This window comes from Pinus tabuliformis, chromosome J, assembly GCF_031772625.1.
Source record: "Pinus tabuliformis cultivar Carrire ecotype Pingquan chromosome J, CPIR1, whole genome shotgun sequence".
Taxonomy (NCBI): Eukaryota; Viridiplantae; Streptophyta; class Pinopsida; order Pinales; family Pinaceae; genus Pinus; species Pinus tabuliformis.
Window position 1 is genome coordinate 1,282,562,926 of NC_142295.1, and position 20,410 is coordinate 1,282,583,335.

The window sequence follows — 20,410 nt, forward strand, 5'->3', positions numbered from 1 at the left end:
GGTTTTCTTTTCTCCTTGCTTTGTAAATATTTTTACCTCTCCTTTTCCCATAACAAAGATTTTACTATCAGTTCCTAGTGTAACTTCTGATTTCACATTTTTATCTAGGGCAGAAAAGAAGGCTATGTTCCCTGTCATATGGTTGCTGCAACCTGAGTCTAAAAACCATACGTCTTCACTGTTTGTTTCAGCCATGTTACAAGCTAACAACACATTATTTTGGCTGTTGTTTTCTCTAGTGACATTTGCATTTTGTCTATTACTCATATCATGTTGCTTCTTCCTACATTCACTGGCATAGTGCCAATATTTTTTACAATAATAGCATTGGACATTGGATTTTTAATACCTTTGTCCTTGAGCAAGTTGTTGTCCTCTTTGTTGGCTGCTGCCTTGGCCTTGGTTCTGATTTGGATTGCTGCCTCTTCCTTGTGCATTTGCTGGAGTGTTCCTTCCACCTCTGTTCTGGCTTCTACCTCTTCCTCTCTTGTTTCCTCTGCCTTGACCTCTTCCTCTTCCAAAGGACATCTGGGTCTTGAAGGCTTGCTCTAGAGATGAGTTTTCATTCCTACTCAACCTCTGCTCATGTGTTATTAGTGATGCATGTAGCTCATCAACTGAAAATTTTGAGAGATCCTTTGTCTCTTCAATGGTGGTGACAATCACATCAAACTTTGAGGGTAAGACCCTCAATATTTTCTCCACAATCCTCCTATCTTCAAGGGTTTCTCCATGAGTCCTTATCTGTGTGACCAGACCAATTACATGTGTGAAGAATGAGTCAATGTTGTCTGACTCCTTCATGCACAGATTCTCAAAATATTTCCTCAGCAATTGTAGTTTTGCTGTCTTCACTCTCTCCATGCCTTGATAGGCTGTCTTGAGGGTTTTCCATGCTTCATTGGATGTCTTAGCTGCTGCTAACCTTGGAAACACGCTTCCATGCACTGCTTGATACAAGAAGAAAAGGGCTTTTGAATCCTTCTTCTTGCAGCTCTTTAGCAGATCCTTCTCTCCTTGAGTTAATGCATTAAACTCATTTTCATCTGTTGGTTGTTCAAAACCTTCCTCAACTATTTCCCATAGGTCTTGGGAAGCAAACAAGGCTTTCATTGTTATTGCCCAATAGTCATAGTTTTTACCATCAAATAATGGGAGTTGCGTACCCATGCTATTACTGGTGCTTGTGCCAGCCATTCTTGCAGCCTCAACTATGCTTCAATTTCTTGACTGTGTATTTTAAAACAACTGACTGCTTCTTCAGCAACACATAAAAAAACTTTGTGAAATACCTGAGTATTTTCTTGACTGAGCCTTCACTCTACTTGACAAGTTTTACTGCTGCAACAAAAGACTCCTCCTTTCAGCTTCTTTGTCACCTTAAAAGAGCTTAAGCCTGCTCTGATACCACTGTTGGGGATTTTTAATGGGAAAATCCCAAAAACAAACAAAATAAACTCCACAGAGGTAATGCTCTGTTTCACCTCCACAGGATCTTTTTGCACAGGGAAGCTAAATTTTTTTTACTGAGGAACAGAGCATTTCACCACCATAAAATGATTGATATTCTTTTAAAATAAAAATGCCTGAAACAACATATTTCTTCCTCTTTTACTGAGAGGGATTTACCAAAAACAACATTCAACCAAAACTCTGTTTTCACCTAAGAATTTACTGAGCTGGGTTTACTGCTGTAAAACCCATTTTACATTACTGCTGTAAAACAAATTTTTTACATACACAGTAAAAATTTCATTACATTCACTTATATAAAAAAAACTGTGCGCTCTTTTCTTTTTGCATTTCAATGCAAATCCAATACATTAAAAAGAGTGATCTATGCACTGCTGTGCATCTCCCTTGGTTTTTCCACTGCTGCGAGCTTCACCACCACTCAGCAAAAACACACACAATACTTTTACGCTCCCCTGTTCTTTTGTTCATGCACTGCTGTGCAAATTTTCTCTATTCTCTTTTTGCTGCCCCCGAGCTCTCACATATTACAAAAAGTCAACCAAAAAAAATAATATACGAGCTCCTTTTTTTTTAAATATTACATTGCGTAAAAAAAACAAACTTACCATGCCTTTCTTTAAATTCTCCATACGTTCGTGCAATTAAAACTGAGACATTTCACCTACTATCTATGAACAAAAATTAATTCATTAAATTTCTTTTCGGCGGTCAACCCAAAGGCTTTTACTCCACGTAATGTTTTAATGTTGGTTTGTATGCAGCTTCGGACAATCGATGGCGGAGAGCATGGGAGCAGATCGGACGGCGGAGACCAATTTCGGAAGCCAATTTTGGGTTGAACTTTACCTCCCGAAATATTACGTTGGCTGACGTATGGGGAGAGCCACGCGTCAACTCGAAATTTTATCGGGCCCTTGTGTACGGAAACCACTCCATGCCAAAGAGCGGTCCGATATGCCTCAAACGGGTTTGTGGTTTTGCTGCGGTGGTTTTGGGGAGCGCAGTTGAAATTAGATTTCAACACTTCACAGGTGCCCACACGAATGAATGGATGAGAGAAGCCAATACGAGATGAATCATCCGACTCGCCAACGGAAGCCCCACGCATATTCTCCTTCCTGCTCCGAATGGTATCAGCTCGAAGTGTTGTCCTCTGTAATCCACGCTATTCATCTTATCATCCAGAAATCTCTCAGGGACGAATTCCGATGGTTCATTCCAGATGGCAGGGTCCCTTCCGATTGCCCACATGTTGACGATTACCTGGGTGTGTTTGGGTATCAACAAGCCCTCAATCTCACAATCACTATCTGCTCTGTGTGGAATGAGCAGAGGAACTACCGGGTGCAACCTGAAAACTTCTTTCACCACTGCACAAAGATAAGGGAGACGGTCTGTGTCACTTTCCTCGGCCCTTCTGTTGCGCCCAACTACCTGGTCCAACTCGGCCTGGGCTCGTTTCATTCTCTCCGGATTGCGTATGAGTTCTGCCATCGCCCACTCCATGGTCTTCGCAGTAGTGTCGCTTCCCGCCGCAAATATGTCCTGCATCAAGCAATTGGCCATAAGAGAAATTACTTTGGCAGTATGAATTCACTAGTAAACTCCGATACTTTAGAATAAGATACCATCTATCATTAAATACGCCAATAGCCTTATTGTATGATACCAACAACGGAGAATGGAAATGATTACAGTTAAGTAGACTCTGATGTCGGTGAGAGTAAAATCATCGCCTCTCATTTCCAGCAGAGCGTTCAATAGATCCTCAGTACCATCACTCGCGTCCGTCGTTTTGCCTTTTGTAGAATGGAAATGATTACAGTTAAGTAGACTCTGATGTCGGTGAGAGTAAAATCATCGCCTCTCATTTCCAGCAGAGCGTTCAACAGATCCTCAGTACCATCACTCGCGTCCGTCGTTTTGCCTTTTGTGGCGAGGCGGTTCTCTATGAATTTGTCAATAATACCAAATTCCCTTCCCAAATAGAATGCTGCGTTACGTCTCACGCCCTGAGGATCCATCCACTGAAGAAAGGGAAAGTAGTCCGCCAAATTGGGAGCTCCTCCATTCACCGCCCATTGCGAAATACCATCTTTGAACTCTTGGAAAGCTGGAGAATTGGGATGGAACATGTCTTTACCAAAGGTCATCTTGCCTAACATATTAACAGCGAAGTGGGACATCATATCTCCGATGTTTACTCTCTTCCCCTCTCTACTTCCCAACAGAATCTGCTTGATTGTTCGGAATACTTCATCTCTTCTCAAATGTTCCAGGGCTTCTAACCTTTTGACGCTGAAGAGCTTTGTATTGGATATGCGTCTGAGCAAACGCCAGTGGGATCCATATTGGGCCCAAATTACTGAGGACTTGTCGTAAGAAAGGCACTGAACTGACTGTATGACCGTTCGGCCCGCAAAAACATGGTCATGGGTCTTGAGAACTTGCTTTGCCATGGCCGGAGAGGAGACTACCACTGTAGTTTTCATTCCGAGAGAGACACACATGAGAGGGCCGTACTTCTGAGCGAGGTGGAAGAGAGCTTCGTGGGGATTGTTACCCAACTGGAACAGGTTTCCCACAATTGGCCATCCTGGAGGTCCCGGAGGAAGCCTGCGATAAGTCTTCCTCCTCCACAGATCAAAGACAAAGAATATAAAGACGGAGGTGAGCCCTGTCACAGAATACCATAACATCCATCCATTATCCATTGAGATTTATTGCAGAGGCTGCTAATTGGCAACTATGGAGAGTTAAGCTAAATAGAACTATAGATAGAGGCAATAGACAAGTATAAATACGCAAATGCGAGCCTTTGCCCTAATTCAAACCATCGATTCACTGAAAAAAAATAAATTAAAATAGATACATTTCGGCGTTGTCTATTCAGGCCAGAATTTCATGTAGATTGTGTAGATAGAGGTATTCAGGCCACAATTTCATGTAGATTGTGTAGATAGAGGTAATAGACAAGTATAAATACACGAATGTAGTAGAACAGGGCTATGTAATTTGGCACAGTTTCAGAAAAATTGAAAAATATTTCTTAAACAATCTGAAATGGAGGATGTTCTTTGGAAGGAAAATCTTCATTGGTATCTACTCATTTGCTGGTTATAGGGGGAATCTCCATGTTCCAGACCCTCTTCTTTTTGTCCTTCACAGATTGGGTATTTTTACCTCGGACAAGATCATTGCAGATTGGAGGGGCCTTGTGCCTTCTCTGAAGGACGCTGCTGAAATTGGCCTTCCACATGCCTTGTGAACACCTTGGGAAAATGTCAAGAATGCTCTAGCTGAAGGAGGGATAAAGCGTGCCCAGCCCAAAGATCATTTGGTATGGTCCCTATCTCATTCCCTTCGACAACGACTGTTAAAGATATCTACTATGATCTTGTTTCCAAAAAGAATATGCCTGCCAGACAGATTTTTTCGGTGCAATGGTGGAAACTCGGTTGTCGTCTCAAAGTGATTATTTTTTCATGGTTAGTTTTCTACAACAAAAACTTAACATGGGAAAACTTGAGGAAAAGGTGGTGGCACGGTCCCAGCAGATGTGTGTTGTGCAATGCTGAGGAGGAGACAAACTTCCACATGTTCTTCAAATGCGCGGCCTCCCAACAAATCTGGTATGAATTGGCTTCTTCTTTACATTTTCCACACCTGAGTTTCATTTCTGTTCATGCAGCTTTTGACTGGTGGGGAAGACAAGAGGAATCAAAGCGTCCAATGCTTCCCATTGTGTTATGGTGTGTCTGGAAATAGAGAAATTTAAAAATTTTTGAAGACACAAATATCTCCTTCAAGACTATTTTGTTAAGCTTCTCCTCTCTCTATGAATCGTTCCAAAGATAGGACAAAGAGCTCTACAGGTTCATGGTCTGGAGCGGAATGCAACATTTTTGTCGTGGGTGTACAGGGCTTCTATCGGCTTCTTACACCTGGGGTATCAGCGGGCTTGATCTTCTGCATTGTAAAGCCTCCTCCGGCGAATGCCCGATCGACAGTTCGACTAAGATCAGAGTGTTATCTCGGGCTTCTCTCTTTCGGTGTTTTTTTTATTATGATTGTCAATTAGTTCATCCATCAACATGTTTTGGCAATCTTATGTTTTATATGTTTTTATGTGCTCCATTTATCTCATGTGCTTCTATACGGATGCCCAGTGGTTTTTTATATGTCTCTCATCTTCATGTAAAATCTGTTCAATCTGTCTTTTTGAGTCTGGTCACCATTGTTATGGGAACCAATCGCCTCTCTGTACTCTATAGATCAGCTGTAATATAATATATCGCTTTTTCTTCTGAAAAAAAAAATACACCAATGCGAGCCTTTGCCCTAATTGAAACCATTGATGGACGGAAAAAATAAAAATAAATACATATAGAAATTCATATAAAGGCGTTGTCTATTCAGGCCAGAATTTCAGGTAGATTGTGACCTTTTGGTGGGTGACTTTTTTTTAAAGAAATCTGATAGTTGCAGTGTTCAAATAGGGATTATAATTTAGTTAGGATGGTGATTTTTTGGTAAAATTTTTTCAATTTATATGATTTGATTATTGCAATGTTTAAATATATATATATTTTTTAATTCAGTAACATCAAAAACTCAAAAACATCTAAAATCTTGAAGCTTTACGACTGTAAAGCTAAACAAAAAAACCCTAAACATGCACACCCTAAACAAAAAAAACCCTAAACATGAACAAAACTTGTGCAGAATATCACAGGGTCTGCTCTTAGCCTTTTCACAGTGATGAGGTCATCTACGGAGTTGCGTGAAATCGACGTTGAATGGGGAACTAGAAAGGGGATTCATGCACGTTGGGTTTGAATGTTAGTTCAATGAAGACATTTAGGTATTTGAATACAACAGTCATTCTCTGTATCAGAGTTAGTTGGACTGTATTCGATTATTTATAAAAATCACTATTGGGAATCCAAAGTGCACCGGACTATATTAGGAAATAAACTTCGCCATCAGCTACATTTTAAATAAATTTGTAGGCATGGCACTGGTCATTCGTAGGCCGCGGCTGACCACTACCATACTTCTATAGAAATAGCCAGTTGGAGTTACCGTGGGATTAAATTATTCACTGCACTGCATTGAATTCCAGGATGCGGAAGGCCAGAGATGGCAGTTTCTGGTAGTAATAACTATGGACAATGAAGCATTTCGCTATCAAAAAATAAAAATATCCAATCGAAATAAAAACCCTCTAGGTCCACTAAATATCTTGAGTCCAGACTAGGATAGGGTCGCCCTACAAATCTGATATGACTCTCAAATTGCCTGATTAATTTGATACGGTAAAGGTCGACCGAGACATGTAGCTGCAGAATATCTGATATTTAGTTTTTCTAAACAATTTGATTGGTGAGTCTGCTTTCCGGGTTAGCTGGCAGTTTGACTTCTTAATTAAATATGATTCAAGAAATTTTATTATCAGATTTTATTAAATTTTTATTTTTATTTTTTTCCGTAAAGCAATTAAAATTCAAAAGATTAAGTTCTTTTAAGATTTTAAGTGTAATGATACTAATTTCATTTCTATCTTTAAAAATATGATTCTAACATTTTTATTATCAAATTTTATTAAAAAAATTCTGTTTAATTATAACCATTTTGAAAATCAACAAAACCGAAAAAACCAAGACCCATCCACGATGCCTGTCATATCCCTATTTGCAACTACCCGGAGTAAAAAGTAATTCTAAATTAAAAAAAAACTTACGAATCAGTTGTGAACTGATTCTTGAATCAGTTATTGAACCGATTCTTGATTCCTGTAAAATGGAACGAGGGGATGCTGGTCTGGGTGTCCTTTGGATGGAAGAGCGTGTTGAACTGATTCTTGAATCAGTTATTGAACCGATTCTTGATTCCTGTAAAATGGAACGAGGGGATGCTGGTCTGGGTGTCTTTTGGATGGAAGAGCGTGAGACAGAATATGATTGAAGGTCACGTGTTCGATCGGTATCTTTGTTGAGAGACAGACAGAAGGAAAAAGGAAAATCTTTCCAAGAACAGAGAAAGAGGAAAGAAAGAAATGAATGGGTTAAGTCTGATGAGGATCAGATAACCTGGCACAGAAGTGCACAGAACCTGTTGAGGGCTGAAGGCTTGCAGGATGGCTCGGGGGGAGAACTGCATCTGAGTGATGAGTCTCAAGGTTGGGTGGACGAGCAGAACTAAAGTTCAGGTGACTTATTTGTTTGAGAACCAAATCCAGTTCGGGTGAACCAGGTATGGTCCCAAAACTGTGAAAACCCCTGAACAGCAGTTGTATTTGCTTTATTTATTAAGAGAATCAATAGGAAATATGCGTTATGATTTCTCTAGAAGCTGTAGTTAATGTGATTATACAGGAAAGACTCCTCTCTGTATGACGGAATGTCATAGCGAAAGAGAGTCGTTGCAGAATACCCAGTGTATTAGGGTATTATAACCAGCGAGAAATTATTAAGCACTGATCTCAGTGACAGAGATAAAGTACCCTCACGGGTTGAAATATGGATTCTGTTAGCAGATATTATTGTACCAAATACTGGTATGAGGATCGAAACTTCACAAGGGTGAACCGCTGAGACAGGTGTAGCGGTACTGTAGGTAAACGAATTGAAATAAAGAACCTTGGAAACCCTATCGAAACTATGCACAGAAAGTCGTGACAGAATCTGTAAACGCATAGATAAACACGGGTAATAATATTAAACTGTATAGTTGAATCAAGCGAATGCCGTTATTCCTCGACTGTGGTCAGAGGTGAGTCATGAGAGCATAGCAGAGGGTAGCTAGCTCGGGTATAATCTAGAAGGAAAACCATATGTATTTCTTGTAAACCCGCATATACAAATCTAGAAAGGGCATCATGGTTATGTTACCATCCATGCGTTTATATTAAACTGTGATAGAGATGCAAGTAATATATTTACCCTGTGCATGAGATTATAACCAAAGAACATAGATGACTATTTGTATAACTGTGGAAAGACGCATAAACCATATGCAGAGCTATGCATGCAACCGAATGGTACAAAACCCAGAATAATTGTAAAAGCTATGCGTGCATTTCTAGAGAACGAAAGAACAGTAAACGAGCAGTGCCGGAATGCATGCATTGTAACCGACACAAATTAAGTTTGCACAGAGTAAAGTTATAAATACTGATAGCATAAGAACAGTGGGGGTTCGCCGCCCTTTGAAGCATGTAATGAACAAATCCTATGAACAATCACGATATTAACAAAAGGAGAATAGAGTATTGTCCCTCAACTGTAAACAATGCTATGGACTGTATAAGTCTACTAACCTGTTTATACAACACCGGGTCAATAACTTGGCCATCTCCTCGGCCGCCGGAAAAAACCCGAATAACACAGGGAGTAAAATAAACCCTGGAATGTCAAGAACAAAAATTATGACAATCATAGGCTTCGGTAAGCCGGTTGCAAGGCTTGAGCGCGGAGGCTCAACCCGCAAGCAAAACTCGAAACTATACAAAGGTCTCTTTAAATCTAGTAAATATAAACTTTGGAACTGAACGAAAGTCTACGAAAATAACCAGATAACCTAGTGCCCTGTTAAATAACCTAAGGGCAGGAGAATGCAACCAGGAGGGTTCTTGACAGAGAGTACCTCTGCAGATAATGCAAGAAGGCCCGCGTGGAGGCGGAGGCCTGCGCATCCAAACACCTTGTCTTAATATCTAAAGAATTCTGCGAATATATGACAGAAAGTGAGGTAATCGTAGCTTACCTGGAAACCAGAGGGTTGAACCTTCGTTGGAACCCAGCTTCGTTCCATGAAATAGCATGCGCACGCTGGCTGAAGCAAAGCAAATAAAAAGCTAAACATTACTGTAATGAATTGTAAATCCTGTAACTCAATGGAGCAATATGGACTGTGAATTCATCGCCATTAAACCGGAAACGCATACCTGTAGAGACCAGTGGGCGAAAATTATCATCTGCTGGACATTCGCTGAGCAGAGTGGCGATGCTGGTAGAAGAAACCCTGGACTGGTGTGCAGAGCCGGAGCCGAATACAAGTGAACAAGCAATTGAACCCGGAGGCATAGGAAGGGGCATAAATATCCCCGTAAAACCTTGACCGATTGTCATCCGTTGGATTGAGGGTTTAGATCTGAGCCGTAGAGTTAAGGCGGGAAAAGGGATCGTCAAAACCGAGATCCCCGCACCCAAGGAGTCACATGGCTGGAGAAGCCTGAGACTGCCACCTAAACCTCTCCGGACTGGTGTCTTTAAGTTGATAGTGCAGCGGTGGTTGTAAGTACTGTGGTCGGACCATTACAGGCCACGCCACATTAATTTACACATGGCACACGAATGTGGAAAACATATGTATGTAGTCGACCCTTTATGCATATAGTGTTTGAACATTGAAACATGGATAAGACAGTTGACTGTTCTTTGATGCATATATATAAGGTTGAATGCTTACGTTTTACAAATACAAGTACAGCTGTAAATACCGAAACCATATGTGCTATATGCCAAGTAATTACAATATGTGCCATATGGGTCGAATGCCGAATAGATATAATGTGTGCCATAAAGTGTTAAATGTCAAGGTGAATATGAACTTGATGTGTGCTTAATGATGATATGGGTTTGACCTACGATAAAAAAAAAAAATTATTTATGTATTTAGTAACAGAGGTGTGACAAATGGTATCAGAGCTAAAGGTTGCAATACTGGCGCCTTTGGGAATTGGTAAGCGGAAAGGATATTGAAGTACGCCATTAACTCAGGTATGAGTTTAATCATTCGCATATTCATTTATGTCGTACACTACTTTTGGCGTGACAGGTGTGATTCATGTTTATAACTTCTTTGAGAAGTAGGTGATAAGTTGTTGCATAACTACGTTCATAACGTTGGATTCCTGATGAGGATAAAAGACAATGAAACTTTTGTCGCACTTAAGAACGATATTGAACACTCATTGACGAAAGTGACAATCAACTACCAAGTTTGATTTGCAAATATGGCAATAACAATGATGTATTTTTTGAAGTTACAATGAACAAAACTTAGGGGAACATCCTTGAATAGGATGAAAAAAATTGTTAAAAGGACATTAGAAGAACCCCTTTAGATATTGAAAACATGCAATGAGTCAAGCAGCGAGACTTAATTGTCATAACTAACTTTTGAATCAGTCTTGTCATGGATGCATGAAGACGATTGGTGGTTGAGATTGGTTAGTGTTAATTCAATTGAACTAAGATCGTTACAGATCGTAACCAAGTGAAGGTTGATTGATGTCGCATGCATGAAATGTGTGTATGAAGATTTTATTTTTGTTACTCTCTCGGTGCTATAGTCCAGTTGTGCACGAGAAGAGTTCTTAATTTTATTCACCAAGAGAATGCATGATGAATAGTATATGCTTATGTCCTAATAGTTTTAATGATGATTACCCTCTAATTGACTGAAATCCATTAGCATGGTATGTGCTGATGTTAATCATTACTTGTTGGGAGACAAAAAAAAACCATTGGAGCCTCGATTAAATGATGGTTGAATTTATCTCCACTATGGGAATGATGGATTTCTTATGCATGTTGCATCCCAGTGTGAAGTTAAGGGTAGAGGCATGTTCAGTGGGTAACATTTCTAGGACCCATTCATGGTATAATTACATGTGATAATTATTCATAAATAAACTACCTGTGTTAATACAGTTGTCAGTAAACTCTAATTACCTTCCCCAACCATAGATGCTTCGAAAGGAAAAGGAAGCAAGAAGAAGGAAGAAGACCGTGCTGTAGGGACAGACGGAGATGGGAAAAGAAATCGCTAAGCCTGGTGATGACCAGATAGAGCAAGCTTGGGTATCAGAATCTTGCAGAAAACTCTAAGTCTGGAAATGACTAGATAGTGCTTGATGTGCATGAGAGTATTCCCTTGACCATGCTTAAGGAGTTGGAAAAAGATAACTATAGTGTATTGATGTTAATGATTTTCGTAATGCTTCCTTGAAGTCATTGTTCTGAAATGGACACATAGTACTGTTATGATAGTTGTTGCGTCTAGCATCAAGTGGTAACTCTGGTGCGTGTGTGACACTTAGGAGATTATGCTTCTAATCGCATAAAGTAGAGCCATTGCTTTCGGTAAGGGTGGTTAACTTGTTAGTTATGCATGTTGATCCAGGTATAAGATAAGTGTCTTGTCCACTTTTTTGAACAACACATATGAATGTCTTATATGATTTCTTAGTAGAGAAAGTATTTGAATGCATGCAATAAAAGAATGGTTCTTTTATAGATTTTCTTGGTAAAGAAAATGGGATAAGGCATGCAGTTAAAGATTGACTGTTTATATGTTTTCTTATGATAATACTTGCAGTAAAAGAATTGGTTATTTTATATGCTTCTTAGTAAAAAGAATTGGTAGTTCCTCCTAGTCGGACTACATGTGAGTCTTGTGAGAGAAATGTTTGTCTCTCGTTGTTTTTCTTGGAGTAAAATCCTTGCTAAATATAGCCAAAGTATCTTCTTGAGAGAAGAGGATGAGGCATATGAATGTCCCGAGGACATAGCATGGAAGGTGGTCAAGTTTTCTGGAATTAAAATATGTATCTTTATTTGATAAAAGCTTCTTGGAAAAAAAATAAAATATATATATATATATATATATATATATATATATATATATATATATGCCAATTGCATTATGATTCTAGTTAGTCTCTAAGTTCTAGTGAAATGATTATGCATTACATGCATGATAAAAGATAACTAAGGATGTGCTTCTAGGCACATAGATATTTATCCCTAATTTCTTGAGGAAAGAGTATATTACCTATATACGTAAATATAGTCTCATCCTAAGAGTATGCATACTTCATGTATGAAGATAAAGGATTTTAAGAGAGTTCTTGAAAATGGAAATAAAGGTTCTGCCCTTTGAGAACACATTAGAATAGTGTTCATACAAGAACCAAAAAGTCTTAATTGTTTCGTGAAAGGAACTATGTACATTAAAGTAAAATAATTGTGTTAGGAGAACACATGTTGCATATTGGTAGCTATTTTGACTTTGGAATTATGAGTCTGTGTGTACTTAGAGAAAGTGGTCATGTTAGCTTCCTTGAAAATAATACTCTCTTGGAGAGATTGTCTTGTTGGAAGAGCTGTGTTGATTGCTTGATTTGATGCATAAAGGATAAGTAAACCTTGTTTTTGTATCTTGGTTTTTATGCCAAAAGATAGACATCTTTAATAATTTCTTGAAAGGGAATCTTGAGATATCCTCACATCGAAAGATAGAGAAATGAGGATTAAAATGACTTCCTTAAGAAAGAGGTATGTGGTTTGTCGTATGAAATGATGGTGGTCTTCTAGTGAAGGGAGTAAGTGTTGCATACATTAAAGAAGGGTTGATATGATAAGCAATGGTATGCACAAAGATTAGTCATCGTGACATGAGAGTTATGTTCTCATATGTTAGAGAAATTATGTTTAATTACACTAACAATGCATGACCAAAGTTAGCCATAATGAAACGTAAGATAACACTCCAGTAATGACGATTGGAGTAAGACCACAGACTATGGCAAAATTGGAAATGGTTAGATTATTAATTCAACTGTTGTCGACATTTATACATTGTTGAATATTTGCATACGCTTTTATACATGACAATATTGTATGCATGAGAATTCTTGGAAATTGAATACGTGTTAACTGATGCATATTTATAACTAACGTTGCTGATGAGATTAAGTAGTGGTAGCTTAATGGCAACAAGAAAACTCATCACATAAATTGCTGCAATGTGAAATACAATTATAAATGAGAAAGAATGATGTTATATGATATGCATGAATTATGTTATTTGAAAAATTTGCATGCATACAACGTGTATGATGGATATGTTTCCCATCAATCTTGATGTTGTGGACCCATGTTGGGGTTAAGTGTAAATGCATGGTATACATGCATGTTTGTTGTGCTAATGATAATGTTCATATGGTTCATTGTGTAAATTGCTTTGAGAAAGAGTATTAAAGGAGAAAATATTCATGCTATGTCTGGTTAGGATCAGATGGCATAAGAGGAAAAGAATTTTCCTGTGTACGCTATGTCTGGTTAGGATCAGATAGCGTTTACTGGCGAGACCAGTGTAATTGCGGTCGAGTAGGACCTGCAAGTGCTTGGGTTGATGGCAGTACCTGCCCGGAGGGGTTGATGGTACTTGTCTGCCCAGAGTTGGGTTGATGGCAGCTACCTGCCCGGAAGGGTTGATGGTACTTGTCTGCCCAGATCTCCTCTCCCTGGAATTCTTGAGCTGGTGGGCCAGTGGAATTCCATGTTAGACCTGGTAAGGTCTCTATCAAAGAAACTGTCTGGATGTGAAAATGACTCGATTTGGTTGTGAGAACCAGTTTCCATGGATTGGGAATTCTTTAGTCCATTGTGGTCTCATGGCTAAAGGAATTAACTAATCAGCTATATGTCATGTTAAAAATGAATTTTACATATAGTTGTGTAAAATATGTTATGCACATTTAACAAGAAATGAGCTTAGTGCTCAATAAAGGATAAATGGAATCTTATTCCCTTTATTGTGTTATTAATGTTGTGAACATCTTAGTGGGAGCTAAGACAATTCTTGCTTAATGCAGTGATTGACTGTTTTGATGATTAGAGGGCTAGGTGCTCTTTTGATACTTCTCGAAGTACTTTACGAATGTCTTGAGTGAGAATTCGTTCAGTGTGCACGTGAGCAGTGATTCATCATTTGATGATTAGTGTTAGTGCTCTTCAAGTACTTGTAAAGGTACTGTGATTTAGAAAGCATCTAACATTGCACAATTGATTGCCAGTCAAAAGTATCTCATTTGACTCAAAATATAGTGACTAATGTGGTTGAATTTGTTAGTCATATATTACAGGAACTATTTACCATGGAAGGTTGAAGAATTGTCCAACCTCTATTAAAAGGCTTACATGAAAGTATTCATGATTTTCAAAGCATAAGATGGTAGGCTATGGTAAGTTCACACAGAATTGTTTATTATGAATGAATAAGGGCCAGGTGGTGGCAAGCATATTTTGCAATTACGAATGCTTATGATTATTGATGCTTATAACTAATGATATTTCTTATGATTATATCATTACTGTTTCGGGTATTGTCAATAATTGGAATGAAATCTTGGATTCCAAAGAGGAAGGATCATCATTGTGTATGGATTAGATGATTATACCTTGAATACAATCTAAAGTTCCAACAAGAAATGAACACCGAGGACGGTGTTCCTGTTAAGGGGGGGAGTATGTCATATCCCTATTTGCAACTACCCGGAGTAAAAAGTAATTCTAAATTAAAAAAAAACTTACGAATCAGTTGTGAACTGATTCTTGAATCAGTTATTGAACCGATTCTTGATTCCTGTAAAATGGAACGAGGGGATGCTGGTCTGGGTGTCTTTTGGATGGAAGAGCGTGTTGAACTGATTCTTGAATCAGTTATTGAACCGATTCTTGATTCCTGTAAAATGGAACGAGGGGATGCTGGTCTGGGTGTCTTTTGGATGGAAGAGCGTGAGACAGAATATGATTGAAGGTCATGTGTTCGATCGGTATCTTTGTTGAGAGACAGACAGAAGGAAAAAGGAAAATCTTTCCAAGAACAGAGAAAGAGAAAAGAAAGAAATGAATGGGTTAAGTCTGATGAGGATCAGATAACCTGGCACAGAAGTGCACAGAACCTGTTGAGGGCTGAAGGCCTGCAGGATGGCTCGGGGGGAGAACTGCATCTGAGTGATGAGTCTCAAGGTTGGGTGGACGAGCAGAACTAAAGTTCAGGTGACTTATTTGTTTGAGAACCAAATCCAGTTCGGGTGAACCAGGTATGGTCCCAAAACTGTGAAAACCCCTGAACAGCAGTTGTATTTGCTTTATTTATTAAGAGAATCAATAGGAAATATGCGTTATGATTTCTCTAGAAGCTGTAGTTAATGTGATTATACAGGAAAGACTCCTCTCTGTATGACGGAATGTCATAGCGAAAGAGAGTCGTTGCAGAATACCCAGTGTATTAGGGTATTATAACCAGCGAGAAATTATTAAGCACTGATCTCAGTGACAGAGATAAAGTACCCTCACGGGTTGAAATATGGATTCTGTTAGCAGATATTATTGTACCAAACACTGGTATGAGGATCGAAACTTCACAAGGGTGAACCGCTGAGATAGGTGTAGCGGTACTGTAGGTAAACGAATTGAAATAAAGAACCTTGGAAACCCTATCGAAACTATGCACAGAAAGTCGTGACAGAATCTGTAAACGCATAGATAAACACGGGTAATAATATTAAACTGTATAGTTGAATCAAGCGAATGCCGTTATTCCTCGACTGTGGTCAGAGGTGAGTCATGAGAGCATAGCAGAGGGTAGCTAGCTCGGGTATAATCTAGAAGGAAAACCATATGTATTTCTTGTAAACCCGCATATACAAATCTAGAAAGGGCATCATGGTTATGTTACCATCCATGCGTTTATATTAAACTGTGATAGAGATGCAAGTAATATATTTACCCTGTGCATGAGATTATAACCAAAGAACATAGATGACTATTTGTATAACTGTGGAAAGACGCATAAACCATATGCAGAACTATGCATGCAACCGAATGGTACAAAACCCAGAATAATTGTAAAAGCTATGCGTGCATTTCTAGAGAACGAAAGAACAGTAAACGAGCAGTGCCGGAATGCATGCATTGTAACCGATACAAATTAAGTTTGCACAGAGTAAAGTTATAAATACTGATAGCATAAGAACAGTGGGGGTTCGCCGCCCTTTGAAGCATGTAATCATAGCTGAAATGAACAAATCCTATGAACAATCACGATATTAACAAAAGGAGAATAGAGTATTGTCCCTCAACTGTAAACAATGCTATGGACTGTATAAGTCTATTAATCTGTTTATACAACACCGGGTCAATAACTTGGCCATCTCCTCGGCCGCCGGACAAAACCCGAATAACACAGGGAGTAAAATAAACCCTGGAATGTCAAGAACAAAAATTATGACAATCATAGGCTTCGGTAAGCCGGTTGCAAGGCTTGAGCGCGGAGGCTCAACCCGCAAGCAAAACTCGAAACTATACAAAGGTCTCTGTAAATCTAGTAAATATAAACTTTGGAACTGAACGAAAGTCTACGAAAATAACCAGATAACCTAGTGCCCTGTTAAATAACCTAAGGGCAGGAGAATGCAACCAGGAGGGTTCTTGACAGAGAGTACCTCTGCAGATAATGCAAGAAGGCCCGCGTGGAGGCGGAGGCCTGCGCATCCAAACACCTTGTCTTAATATCTAAAGAATTCTGCGAATATATGACAGAAAGTGAGGTAATTGTAGCTTACCTGGAAAACCAGAGGGTTGAACCTTCGTTGGAACCCAGCTTCATTCCATGAAATAGCATGCGCACGCTGGCTGAAGCAAAGCAAATAGAAAGCTAAACATTACTGTAATGAATTGTAAATCCTGTAACTCAATGGAGCAATATGGACTGTGAATTCATCGCCATTAAACCGGAAACGCATACCTGTAGAGACCAGTGGGCGAAAATTATCATCTGCTGGACATTCGCTGAGCAGAGCGGCGATGCTGGTAGAAGAAACCCTGGACTGGTGTGCAGAGCCGGAGCCGAATACAAGTGAACAAGAAATTGAACCCGGAGGCATAGGAAGGGGCATAAATATCCCCGTAAAACCTTGACCAATTGTCATCCGTTGGATTGAGGGTTTAGATCTGAGTCGTAGAGTTAAGGCGGGAAAAAGGGATCGTCAAAACCGAGATCCCCGCACCCAAGGAGTCACATGGCTGGAGAAGCCTGAGACTGCCACCTAAACCTCTCCGGACTGGTGTCTTTAAGTTGATAGTGCAGCGGTGGTTGTAAGTACTGTGGTCGGACCATTACAGGCCACGCCACATTAATTTACACATGGCACACGAATGTGGAAAACATATGTATGTAGTCGACCCTTTATGCATATAGTGTTTGAACATTGAAACATGGATAAGACAGTTGACTGTTCTTTGATGCATATATATAAGGTTGAATGCTTACGTTTTACAAATACAAGTACAGCTGTAAATACCGAAACCATATGTGCTATATGCCAAGTAATTACAATATGTGCCATATGGGTCGAATGCCGAATAGATATAATGTGTGCCATAAAGTGTTAAATGTCAAGGTGAATATGAACTTGATGTGTGCTTAATGATGATATGGGTTTGACCTACGATAAAAAAAATAAAATTATTTATGTATTTAGTAACAGAGGTGTGACAATGCCTTGATTTAGATTCTGTGTATACATTTATATTTTCTCAACCATGAATTATTTAATGATTTGGATAATGGGGAAGATTGTGGTTTTCTCAAGAAGTGAAACATTTGTGGCTGAATTGAAGCATTTGTGTGTCACTTGAGAGTGAAAAATGGTTTAAATAGATATTATTAGCGAAATTTTAAGTATTTAATAAGTTTTTTTGGTAAGTTAGTACAAAAAAGTTTTTATTAATATATATATATTTTTACATGGATAGTAAGAAAAGCAGAGAGATTGGTTATCAAAACCAGAGTCTCAATATTAACATTAGCTACATACATACTTTATGAGTAGTGTTAAAAACCCTATAACTAATAGATGATAATGAAGGACTAAGGTAACTCCAGTGCCATGAAGATACCATGCCAACAAATTAGAGCAAGGACACTATATAACAAAATTACAAGATCATTCCAACAGAAGAGCGTTCTTGTAAAGAAAGCTATATGGTTCTTGTAAAGAAAGCTATATATATGTCATTGGAGATATCAAAAGCTCAACTACCCACCATTTGTGACGAAGAAAGCAAAACACAGTAGCATATCAACCACATTGCCACCATCTACTGCATTGAGTAAGAAGAGAGATATACCAGTGTAGACCTTCAACAAAATTGTAACAACATTTTCTAGAAAGACATATTAATTAACTGACAAAATGAGGCACTAGAAATCCACTTTTGTGTGATATGATCATTGGCGAAAGAAGAGATGTAGCAAATGAATGAGAAGTAGTAGTCATTTGTGTATTGATGAAAACATGAGGCCCTGTGAGTTCCTCAGATTCCGAGTCTAAAATGGCATATTTCTCCACCCTTCGCACACATGAAACTATATCATCAAGGCAAAAACGAACATTCCAGAGCATTCTCTTCATATCTTCTTGACTTGCAAAATTTTTGCAACTATCCACCTACTTATCGTGTAAGACCAAGTTAAAGAGTGTGTATTTATCTATTGGTGGATTGCAAGAGAGTGTAAGAAATGCAATCACTTCTCCCTAAATTCCCCTAGATTAGGAATTCTTTTGAGATCTGTGACCCCCACTTTAGAATCTAATAAGTAAAACTCATCACCAAACTCTCTCAACTTAAGATGTCAGATTTCCTTTCGTACCTTGGGAGGGACCGAGTCGAAATAAGATGCTACTGAATTCCATTCAAATAATTGTCGATGAGAAACTAAACTACTTGTGCCGCCTCGTCGGCATTGTCACAAAAGGGAGCAAAGAAACCACACGAACTTGACCACTATAATGATGAACAGGACAATACCCCAAAAGTTGGGTTGTCAGCCTAAACCAACATACCACGCGGTCTATTTTCACAAGTTGGAAAGGTGGTTCCAAATGAGGTATTTGAACATGACCAATTGCTTCGATGAGAGAACAACAACCAATTTTAAACCAACAATGACCGTGAGAGTATAAACCGAGGTTTTTAGACCGAGAGAAAAATAGTGACGTATTATCATCAATTCACCATAACTGAAGTCCATAAATAGTAAATATGGAGCGGGTGGAAAGACAAACTACTAACTAGTGCTTTTGTGGACCAGAACCAAAAATTAGAAACCAATGTGGACCGTAAAACACATTACGAGACCAGAAGGGACCAAAATCTAAAACATTACATATTAAAATCACCAATTGCTTTATTACCCAAGGATAGATGGAAATTCCCAAAAATCATATGGAGAAACTTCCCAGTTATCATACTACACAAACCAGAACAAAACAATTAAAACAGATTAGTAGAAAGTCAATCCCTTGAAGTGTAAAAAAAAAAAAAACCACAACTAGTTGAAACACTTAACCTGTTGCAATGTTGTGTAGAAATAAGACGAAGAGCATTTACCCCTTCAAAAATCCAAGACTTAAGATTATAAAAAACACAATTCCACTGTGCTCAAAGAGAAGAGAGCATCCCAACTTGCTAAAAGATAAAAACATGCAACTCCGACATCTGATGTAGAGCATGACAAAGGAAAAGGAGCGGCCAGGTAAGGATTTATCCCCGTACCACTTTCGATCTCGTCATACCATCACCGTTCAATGGAAAACCCCATGCATTTATAGAAGAAGTATAGTTAAGAATGATGTGAGGTAAGAAAACTATTTACAAACTAGTGTTATGCATGGCACACTTATTAAGAAAAACAATCCTGTTGTGATAAAGACCTCCATTAATGCGAACTTCTCCGAGATGTTCAGAGTAATCCCAACACGCACAATAAAAGTCGCCCATTGCTACTAAAAACTGATGAAAACCATAGCTACCAAATTCGGCAGTACTGGCCCGAAAAATTCGAAAATACGACAGTACGATTCGATTCGGCTGCAAATTCGAAAATTGCAATTCGGTACGGTATTTTTTTTAAATAATTTTTTTATATTAAAAAAATTATAATGAGTTGTAAATGGTAAGTTGAAAATATTACAATTATGATGGAATTAGGTAATAATATTTTTTATATTAAAAAAAAATTATAAACTGTAAACTGTAGGTTAAGAATAATATTATAATTATTATGGAATTTG

General features: G+C 38.6%; 1 pseudogene across 1 annotated transcript; it reads right to left on the bottom strand.

Annotated features, from left to right (window-relative positions):
- Positions 1-2,493: 2,493 nt before the first annotated feature.
- LOC149231934 (cytochrome P450 76T24 pseudogene) lies at positions 2,494-4,311 on the bottom strand (annotated as a pseudogene). The gene is made up of 2 exons (XR_016248444.1): positions 3,300-4,311; positions 2,494-3,021 (listed from the first exon to the last, which is right to left on the bottom strand). The product of XR_016248444.1 is annotated as a cytochrome P450 76T24 pseudogene (transcript).
- Positions 4,312-20,410: the final 16,099 nt, after the last annotated feature.